Below are 11,824 nucleotides of genomic sequence, written 5' to 3'. Positions count from 1 at the left end.
TGCATGTGTGTGTGCGTGCGAGTCACAGTGTGTATGTGTACGTGCGTGTCACAGTGTGTGTGTGTGTGTGTGTGCATGTCACAGCGTGTGTGCGTGTCACAGTGTGTGTGCGTGTCACAGTGTGTGTGCGTGCGTGTCACAGTAGGGGTGTGCACGTGCGTGTCAGTGTGTGCGTGCGTGTCAGTGTGTGTGTGCTTGTCACAGTGTGCGTGCATGTCACAGTGTGTGTGCGTGCGTGTCACAGTATGTGTGTGCACGTGCGTGTCAGTGTGTGCGTGCATGTCAGTGTGTGTGCGTGCGTGTCACAGTGTGTGTGCGTGTGACAGTGTGTGTGCGTGCATGTCAGTGTGTCTGTGCGTGCATGCCAGTGTGTGTGCATGTCACAGTGTGTGTCTATCACCATGTGTATATATGTGTCTATCACAGTGTATGTTTGTATCACAGTGTACATGTGTGTCATATATGTGTGTGCAGGGGTGTATCTTCCTATTGGCCAGGATGGCACTTGCCAGGGGCGCCGGCCAAGGAGGGGGCGTTGCCTGGCAGTGCTACCCGGGCCAGGGGGTAGAATGACATAGTAAATCTTACTACATCTCTTAGTAGTGCTCATCCTCTGCCGTACCCTCAGAAGCGTATTGCACTCTGACACTCTCTGTGGCTACAGTCACAATGATGGTGAATATAGCCGGGGAGCGGGGCACTTCCAGGTATGGGGAGGGGCGAGGCACTTCCTCTTCCTCATCCGCTCCCCTTCTCATTGGTTCCACGTGGTAATAATAAATTAAGAGGGAAGCCTAGAAACAGAGCATTTTGTACCTAGTGCGGTGGTTCATGTTGGAGGGTATGGTGACCCTGTCCATACACTCTTGTAATTTCCTCTGTGTCCCTGCCCGCACCCTTCCCATAATTCCCCCTCAGTGTCTCTGCCCACACCCTTCCCATAATCCCCCCTCAGTATCCCTGCCCGCACCCTCCTCGTAATTCCCTCTCAGTGTCCCTGACCTCAGCCTAACTGTAACTCCACCCTCTGTGTCCGTGGGTGGGGGAGGCGTGGGGCGCCAGTTCCTTACTTTGCCAGGGGCGCTCAGACCCCCAGATACACCCCTGTGTGTGTGTCAGTATATGTGTGTATATCACAGTGTATATGTATGTGACAGTATATACGTGTGTGTCAGTGTATATATGTGTGTGTATCAGTGTATGTGTGTGTGTGTGTGTGTGTGTGTGTGTGTGTGTGTGTGTGTGTGTGTGTGTGCATATCACAGGAGGATGGAGGCTGTGCCCTCTCTGCGGCCGATGGAGGCTGGAGGCTGGCAGCGCTGTAGCTGGAGCCGGTCCCAGCAACTGAACGCAGCGGCGGGATGGACGAGGCGGCGGTGAGGAGATCCCGAAGCAGGGCAGAGGCTGGTGACCGGAGGGGGGAAAATGAACTGTGCGGGAGGCTGGAGGGATAGAGGCTGGTGGACGGTGCGTTGAGGGAGGCTGGAGGGATGGAGCTTGGCAGCGGAACGCGATGGACGAGGCGGCAGTGACGGCTGTGAGACAGAGGCGGCGGTGACGGCGGTGGGACAGGCTGGCGGCCGGAGGAGGATTGAGTCTGGCGGCCAGTGCAGACACGGACGGACGGTGCGGTGGGGCTGGCGGCTGGGCAGTGGCGGGTCACTGTGGCTGAGGCGGGTAAGGTGGCCGGAGAGGTATGGAGCAGAGAGGGTCCTCTGCAGTCCAGAGACAGAAGTAGGCGGACACTAGCAGGCAGTGTCCGCCTACTTATCGTTCAGTTGTGGGGACAGTTCTCCCTACACCTGAACGATTAGTTGGGAAAATCAAACAGGTTTGATTTTCCCAACTAGTTGGACAGACCGTTTCTGGCCGTTTCTAAGCGTGTGAGAGCAAACGGCTGATAATCGTTTGCTCCCACACACTGCCAGATTATCTTTCCAACCAGCCAAAAAGTTGGCTGGTTGGAAAGATATCGTCCTGGTGTATGGCTACCATTACTCCCTGAAAAAGGCTTATCCCGAGAAGATAGATAGAAGACCTGAGAACGGCCCTATGTACTCATTCAGTTCTTCAGGCACCAGACTTCACTCAGCCGTTCTACTACAAACAAATGCTTCGACCACTGGACTCGGTGCCATCCTATCAAAAATAATAGACAATGACGAAAAGCCTGTACTTTTCCTCAGCAGAAAGCTCTTGCTTAGGGAGACTCATTATGCTATAGTCGAGTTGGAGTGCCTTGCCATAAAATGTGACATTGAGACCTTAAAATGTTACTTACAGTGCATCCTGGAAGTGTTCACAGCACTTAACTTTTTCCACATTTTGTTATGTTACAACCTTATTCCAAAATAGAATAAATTCATTTTTTCCCTCAAAATTCTAAATACAATACCCAATAATGACAATTTGAAAAAAGTTTTTTTGTGATTTTTGCAAATTTATTAAAAATAAAAAACTAAGAAATCACATGTACATAAGTATTCACAGCCTTTGCCATGAAGATCAAAATTAATCTCAGGTGCATACTGTTTCCACTGATAGCAAGAAGAACTGAAGACTGTGTTTTATGATTAAAAGATAAGGCTAAAGTACTTGGACTTTGAAGAAATGAAGACGTGGTTTGTGATGAAAAGACGAGGCTGAAGAACTTGGACAGTCATTAGGTCGACCACTATTGGTCGACATTGGCATGTTCGACATGGACAAATGGTCGACACATGAAATGGTCAACACATGAAAGGTCGATACATGAAAAGGTCGACATGAGTTCTTTTACTTTTTCTGGTGTTGTTTTCTGCGTAAAGTGACGGGGAACCCCAATTGGTGTACCGCGTCCCCTCGCCATGCTACGGGCAAGGTGCCTCCCTCCGCTACCGCTGTGCTTGGCACAGATTACCGTTCCCAATCGTAGTCCATGTGGATCGTAAAGTATGGAAAAGTTCCCCAAAAGAAATAAAATGTGAAAAAATCATGTCGACCTTTTCATATGTTGACCATTTTCATGTGTTGTTTATTTGTCCATGTCGACAATGCCAATGTCGACCAATAGTGGTCGACCTAATGACTGTCGACCATAACATGGATACCTTGGCAGCCGCACATCCGTCCAGGAGGACCCGCTGCCAGCAGCTCCCTGCCGCCGCAGCCGCACCAACCAGTGGGACGGTAAACAGCGGGAGCAACCGCCGGAGGTAAGGCTCCGGAGCCTGACACTTGAGATGTTTCTACAGCTTAATTGGAGTCCACTTGTGGTGAATTCAGTTAACTGAACATGATTTGGAAAGGCACACATCTGTCTATATAAGGTCCCACACTTGACAGTGCATGTCTGAGCACAAACCAAACATGAAGTCAAAGGAATTGTCTGTAGACCTCCGAGACAGGATTGTCTCAAAGCACAAATCTGGGGAAGGGTACAGAAAAATATCTGCTGCTATGAAGGTCCCAATGAGCACAGTGGCCTCCATCATCAGTAAATGGTAGAAGTTCAGAACCATCAGGACTCTTCCTAGAGCTGGCCAGCTGTCTAAACTGAGGGGTCAGGGGAGAAGGGCCCTAGGTAGGGAGGTGACCAAGAAACCGATGGTCACTCTTTCTCTACAGCATTCCTCTGTGGAGCGAGGAGAACCTTCCAGAAAGACAACCATCTCTGCAGCAATACACCAATCAGGCCTGTTTGGTAGAGTGGCCAGACGGAAGCCACTCCTTACTGAAAAGCACATGGCAGCCCGCCTGGAGTTTGCCAAAATGTACCTGAAGGACTCTCAGACCATGAGAAACAAAATTCTCTGGTCTGATGAGACAAAGATTGAACTCTTTGGCGTGAATGTCAGGCGTCATGTTTGGAGGAAACCAGGCACTGCTCATCACAAGGCCAATACCATCCCTACAGTGAAGCATGGTGGTGGCAACAAGCAGCATCATGCTGTGGGAAAGTTTTTCAGCGGCAGAAACTGGGAGACTAGTCAGGATAGAGGGAAAGATGAATTCAGCAATGTACAGAGACATCCTGGATAAAAGCCTGCTCCAGAGCGCTGTTGACCTCAGACTGGGGCGATGGTTCATCTTTCAGCAGGACAACGACCCTAAGCACACAGCCAAGATATCAAAGGAGAGGCTTCAGGACAACTCTGTGAATGTCCTTTTGTGACATTTGTGTCATGTGGGATATGCAGTATTCCTGAGATACCGATCTGCGATTGAACAACTACAGATAAATACTGATTGAATGGATTACTTGATGGATTACTTCTCACATGCAACTTGTATGCACTCAAACTCTGGACGCTGCTATATCTTAGCTCTGATTATATAACACAGCTGTTGTTATAGACACAACTTTGCACACAGCAACAAACTAATTTTCTGTGCAGTAATTACATCAACTGTTGAAATATGCCACTTGTCTAAAAGTATTTTTATGTCTACCACACCACTAGCTGGTTAACAATCAGACAGTACTGTTGATTCATACGACAGGTTAAATAATACTGAATACTACTGTATGTATACATGAATTCGGACTATAGTTGTTACTATCAGTCCACTGTATATTCAGTTACCTGGTTATTTCTGGAACCTAGTAAGAAATTTGTTTTCAGCTCAGTTATTTTTAGCTCAAACAGCTATCTCACAAAGAACAGCGCATGTTTTCGATAAATGCTAATCTGCCTATAGTGACTGTTAAGGCCCATATACACGGGCTGATGCACGAGAGATGTGTGCTGAGTGAACCACTCAGCACACATCTCTCCCGCTGCTCAGCACAGCGCGATCTGTGATGAGCGTGTGGGGGGAGATGGGGGGGGGGGGGGGGGGGGGGGGGCGCTCACTTCACCCAGCGGGACATAGCAATGTACTTTGTATCAGTTTAACATTGTATCAATTTAGTCCAACTTATATATGTATCAGCTCAGCTATCACCTGGGTTTCTATAACCGTGGGAAATAGCAACATATTTGTATCTGTTTAGTGATCTTCAGCTAAACAACTCTATCAATACCAGTGCATTTAGTTATAGGTGCTGCAGATAGGAGGAATACCGTACATGGGCCCTCATTCCGAGTTATTCGCTCGCAAGCTGCTTTTAGCAGCTTTGCACACGCTAAGCCGCCGCCTACTGGGAGTGAATCTTAGCTTCTTAAAATTGCGAACGAAAGATTCGCAATATTGCGAAAAGACATCTCTGTGCAGTTTCTGAGTAGCTCGAGACTTACTCTGCCAGTGCGATCAGTTCAGTGCTTGTCGTTCCTGGTTTGACGTCACAAACACACCCAGCGTCCGCCCAGACACTCCTCCGTTTCTCCAGCCACTCCCGCGTTTTTCCCAGAAACGGTAGCGTTTTTTCCCACACGCCCATAAAACGGCCTGTTTCCGCCCAGAAACACCCACTTCCTGTCAATCACATTACGATCACCAGAACGAAGAAAAAACCGTGAGTAAAATACCTAACTGCATAGCAAAAATACTTGGCGCAGTCGCAGTGCCGACATTGCGCATGTGCACTAAGCGGAAAATCGCTGCGATGCGAAGAAATTTACAGAGCGAACAACTCGGAATGACCACCATAGGCCCTCATTCCGAGTTGTTCGCTCGCTAGCTACTTTTAGCAGAAATGCAAACACAAAGCCACCGCCCTCTGGGAGTGTATTTTACGAAAGCGATTTCCTTGCAGTTTCTGAGTAGCTCCAGACCTACTCCTAGATTGCTATCACCTCAGTCCGTTTAGCTCCTGGTTTGACGTCACAAACACGCCCAGCATCCGAACAGCCACTCCTCCGTTTCTCCAGACACTCCTGCGTTTTTACCTGGCACGCCTGCGTTTTTTAGCACACTCCCTGAAAACGGACAGTTTCCGCCCAGAAACTCCCACTTTCTGTCAATCAGCAGAGCGACTGAAAAGCTTTGTTCGCCTGTGAGTAAAATAGCATAGTTTTGTGTAAATTTGCTTAGCGCGTGCGCCCTGAGATGCATTCGCATGCGCAGAACTGCCGGATTTTAGCCTATTAGCAATTCTGCTAAAATTAGCAGCGAGCGAACAACTCGGAATGAGGGCCATGGAGCCGTAGGCATTGGATCACTCAAGGAGATCAAAAATTTATTAAAAATCTCCAGATTTTACTTTCATTGGGTGATCAATATTGCCACATCACTCAGTGATCAATTATTAATCTTTATATTTAATATGTTTCGCTACATTCACATGTTTCTCACCCTCACTCTATGTACAATGAAGACTAACAATGGTCAAAAAGTGTCTAATTTATGAGATAGCAAGGGGGTGATATTAATTGTATTATTCACAATTTATTATTAATCTTTATACTTTCAGGTAAACAGATTACTGTTCTATAAATAATTTCTTAAGAATATATGAATAAAAGTTACGTTTTAATTACTTCATCTGAACATCTAACAAAAGAGCGCACCACACACTAGGGGGTAAATTTACTAAGATGAGAGTTCTATTTAAGATGGGATGTTGCCCATAGCAACCAATCAGATTCCAGGTATTATCTTCTAGAAGGTGCTAGATAAATGAAAAGTAGAATCTGATTGGTTGCTATGGGCAACATCCCATCTTAGTAAATTTACCCAAAAGTCTCTACAGGTGTAAAACCCACTAGTGGTTTTCACCAACCCTCCCCACAGAAGCTGGATGCAGTCAGAACCTCATACTGCTATGCAGGTGGTAGAGATTGTAGCCATAGATCAATGTGTACATTCACTGGGATGAGAGATGCAGCGCTGGGTACTTCATCAGGATCCCCAGTCGCTGGATGCATTGGCCCTCTCTATAGAACGGTATGAAGCTGCAGTCTATATGCCTAGAACCCCTAAAAAGGAGCCTAGGGCCCCAAAGACAGTGAAGCTGGCACCTCCCTGACTCTTGCCTCCTCTTGAAGGATCCAGCCATGTAGAGGGGTATAAAGAAAGCCCTATAACTTGTTATGAATGTGGCAAATCGGGGCATGTAAGACAAGATTGTCATAGAAAAGCCAACACAATGGACTGTAGCTCTGCCAGTTTGGGGCCAGCTTACCTGTTTTTTTAGCACCATGGTTCCACTGACTACGCGAACTCCCCTGTTGTGGGAACCAGTTGTATTAGGGGCAGAGGTGTTGCATGTAGCCATGGCACCTGGAGCAAACTTATGTCACAGCGCCCGCCTCCCCTCCCATATATACTCAAAACACATACCCATATACACATTACACCAGGTAGCCCTGTATACACATTGCAGCAGGTAGCCCTGTATACACATTGCGGCGGGTATCCCTATATACACATTGCGGCAGGTAGCCCCATATACACATTGTGCCAGGTAGCCCCATATACACATTGCGCCAGGTAGCCCCATATACACATTACGCCAGGTAGCCCCATACACACATTGCAGCAGGTAGACCCATATACACATTGTGCCAGGTAGCCCCATATACACATTGTGCCAGGTGGCCCCATATACACACTGCGGCAGGTATACCCATATACACATTGTTCTAGGTAGCCACTTATACACATTGCCACAGGTAGACCCATATACACATTGCGCCAGGTAGCTCATTATGCACATTGTGGTGGGTAGCTCCATATACACATTGCGGGAGGTAGCCCCATATACACATTGCGGCAGGTAGACCCATATACACATTGCGGCAGGTAGCTTATCTACACATTTTGCTAGGTAGCCAGGAAAGAGTGAGAGTGTATGTGTCTCACACTCCCTGCAGCTCCAGGACTCTCCGCTGCCTGCAGCTCCAGGACTCTGCTTCCCACAGCCCTGGTACCTGCCGCTTAGCATCTCTGCTCCCCGCAGTGACAGGACCCACTTCTCCGCTCTCTGTAGTGCCGGAACCCGCCGCTCCGCGCCCTGCAGCGCCGGGACCCGCCACTCCACTCCTGCGCTCCCTGTAGCTCCGGGACCCACCAGCACCCTCTGACGGTTTTGGAGCCTGGAGCTTGTGCTCTGCCAGAACCGCCCTCCCTACGCCCCTGATTAGGGGGCCACAAATTTCCTGCCTTTGTAGTTACAGGCAGTGAATTGACACTGGCGTCTGAGGCTGTATTACCCAGGGTAACAGAGAGAGTTCCAGGCTCTGTAGAAGTATTGTGCATCCATGGTTCCACCGAGACATTTCCAGGAGTTTGAATCAGGATTGGCTTAAGGGGCACCTGCCATGAAATAATAGCAGCCGATGGCCCAAAGCTTCCATACCTCTTAATTTTGGGGCACAATTTCCCAGGCTTTGAGGATTTGTTGAAACCGCTATCTGAAGGGTCGGCCCTCCCACCAGCTAAAGCTACAGTTCTTGTGTGGAGTCCTTCTACTGGGCATTGCCCTGTGCCTGAGAGCGCTCCTGACCAGGACTGGGAGAATTTTCCGTTTGACACTGATTTGCATAACTTTGGTCAGTATCAATTAAGTGACGCTGCCCTTGCCAACATAAAATCACAGGTTGTTGAGGTGAACGGGGTCGCTAAAGCCACTTATCCTCTGGACGGGACTCCTTTTTTTATTTAAAAAATGACCTAAAGTATAGGGTGAAGGAAAAAGATGGGAATAGACTTTAACAGCTGTTAGTGCCCCAAGTATATGTACCATTGGTACTGGGCACTGCCCATACTTATCCTTGGGTTGCCCACCTCAGAGAAGAGAAAACCCATGAGAGGGTACTTCTTCATTTCTTTTGGCCAGGAGTATCTGCTGAAGTAAAAAGGTTTTGTCAACATTGCTCCATTTGCCAGCAAACCTGTCCAAAGCCTCACCTCAGGGCCCCCCTTGGTCCAATGCGGAATATCATTGGGGTGCCTTTTGACAGGATTGCTATGGATCTGGTAGGCCCTCTGGACAAGTCAAAGAAGGGCAACCAGTATGTGCTAGTCATAATGGATTATGCCACTCGCTACCCAGAAGCCATGCTGAGACGTCATGCTGAACAGATATATCATGTTAATCTGCTGAAACCTCAGCAGGAGGAGCCTACTCCAACCCTCCTCGCCAGTTCATTAGGGAGTTCGGACGTCCCATTAAGCGAGACCTTGTCATCTACTCAGAGGAGGGAGGCCGAAGCCCTAGTCCTAAAGAATCAAGATGTCTTCTCAGCCATTCCTGGGTGGACCACCTTAGTGGAACATGAAACTAACAGTCCTAAAGGGGAAGTAGTAAAGCAAAGGCCCTAACACATCATGGAGGCACCGAGACAGACGGTAAAGGCTGAAGTGCAAGAAATGTTAAAGTTTGGTATTATTGAGGAATCAAAAAGTGACTGGTCTAGTCCGATAGTCCTAGTACCCAAACCCAATGGGACATTGAGGTTCTGCAATGCCTTCAGATGCCTTAATTAAGTCTCTATGTTTGATGCCTACCCGCTTCCCAGACTGGATGAATTGGTAGAAAAGCTAGCTGGTAGCAAGTATCTCACAGCACTAGACCTAACTAAAGGATACTGGCAGATACCCTTATGTAAAGCTGCAAAAGAGAAAAGTGCCTTCTCTACACCTGATGGTCTCTACCAGTATCTGGTACTGCCATTTGGACTTCATGGAGCACCGGAAATGTTTCTTTCAGCGGGCTATGAGACTCCACGTGGGGTATGCCATCGTGCATCTCAATGATATTGTCATTTACAGTACCGACTGGGAGAGTCAACTGCCAATCCTGCAAAATGCCATATTGGTCTGTCATAAGCCAATTACTTAGGGTATGTCACTGGCAGAGGTGAAGTAAAACCGCAATTGAAAAAAGTAGAGGCAATTAGGTCCTGGCCAAAACCCAGCACTAAGAAACAGATGCGGACCTTCTTGGGGTTACTGAGATACTACATGAGGTTTATCCCAAACTTTGCTGCAAGAGCCCTGCTCTTGACTTACTCCCTGAAAAAGGCTTGTCCCGAGAAGATAGATAGAAGACCTGAGAACGGCCCTATGTACTCATTCAGTTCTTCAGGCACCAGACTTCACTAAGCCGTTCTCCTACAAACAAATGCTTCGACCACTGGACTCGGTGCCGTCTTATCAAAAATAATAGACAATGAAGAAAAGCCTGTACTTTTCCTCGGCAGAAAGCTCTTGCTTAGGGAGACTCATTATGCTATAGTCGAGTTGGAGTGCCTTGCCATAAAATGTGCCATTGAAACCTTAAAATGTTACTTACAGTGCATCCTGGAAGTATTCACAGCACTTAACTTTTTCCACATTTTGTTATGTTAGAACCTTATTCCAAAATAGAATAAATTAATTTTTTCCCTCAAAATTCTAAACACAATACCCAATAATGACAATGTGAAAAAAGTTTTTTTGTGATTTTTGCAAATTTATTAAAAATAAACAACTAAGAAATCACATGTACATAAGTATTCACAGCCTTTGCCATGAAGATCAAAATTAATCTCAGATGCATACTGTTCCACTGATCATCCTTGATGTCACGCTCGGCGTAAGTAGGGGTTCCGACAACCGAGTTTTGGCTGAAGGGACAGCTACCTGTGAGGAGAGTAAACAAGGTGGCTGAATGTAATTCCTCCTCATGGGGTGGAATCCAAGCTAAGTGTTTACGTTGGCCGGAGGGCGTAAAGAAAAGGAGTACTTCGTAGGAAGATAACTGTAGTTTTAAAGAATAATCAAACTATTGGAGAAATAGAAGAAACTGGAAGAATTAGAGTCTTAAATGACTTGAAGCGTGAAGCTGAAGAGCTCCGGTAAAAAAGAACTGAAGACTGTGTTTTCTGATGAAAAGACGAGACTAAAGTACTTGGACTTTGAAGAAATGAAGACGTGGTTTGTGATGAAAAGACGAGGCTAAAGAACTTGGACTTTGAATAAATGAAGACTGTGGTTTGTGATTGAAAGAGGAGGCTGAAGAACTTGGACTTTGAATAAATGAAGACTGTGGTTTGTGATTGAAAGACGAGGCTGAAGAACTTGGACTTTGAAGAAATGAAGACTGCTGCGGGAACCGCCGTTAGCACCTGGAGATCCTCTATGACCTGGAACTCCGTGAGCGCTTCCACGAGTGGCAACGGACTTAGACAGCAGGACTGCAGCAGCGTTTAGGTAACCGATGGATGAGAGCAACCAGGACCAGGGAACCAGAAGTAACCTGGGAGCACAGAGCTGGAGAATCTTTCACAAGGAGGTAACTTGAAGCACTGGCACTCTCCCTCTGAGCCAGACCCCTTTTGTAAGGGGAGAACACGCAGGATTGGCTGAACACAGATTGGAAACTGAATTGGTAATATTCTGGTCTCCAACATGGCTGCCCCCAGCACAGGAGACATACTTAGCTGTTAGCACACAGCTTTAGTCAGCTTCTGTCTGGGACAAACTATACTGTGTCACCAATAGAGGACCTTACCTCCAGACCCTCGGCCCCCGGCCCTTGGCAGCCGGTTCTTGTATGAATGGTCGACCATGTTATGGTCGACAGTCATTAGGTCGACCACTATTGGTCTACATTGGCATGGTTGACATGGACAAATGGTCAACACATGAAATGGTCGACACATGAAAAGGGCGACATGAGTTTTTTTACTTTTTCTGGTGTTGTTTTCTGCGTAAAGTGACGGGGAATCCCAATTAGTGTAGCGCGTCCCCTCGCATGGCTCGCTTCGATCGCCATGCTTCGGGCAAGGTGCCTCGCTCCGCTACCGCTGCGCTTGGTACAGATTACCGTTCCCAATCGTAGTCCACATGGATCGTAAAGTATGGAAAAGTTCCCCAAAAGAAATAAAATGTGAAATAATCATGTCGACCTTTTCATATGTTGACCATTTTCATGTGTCGTCCATTTGTCCATGTTGACCATGCCAATGTCGACCAA

Source organism: Pseudophryne corroboree, chromosome 4 (genome assembly GCF_028390025.1).
Source record: "Pseudophryne corroboree isolate aPseCor3 chromosome 4, aPseCor3.hap2, whole genome shotgun sequence".
Taxonomy (NCBI): Eukaryota; Metazoa; Chordata; class Amphibia; order Anura; family Myobatrachidae; genus Pseudophryne; species Pseudophryne corroboree.
Note: the sequence above shows the minus strand (reverse complement) of the source record.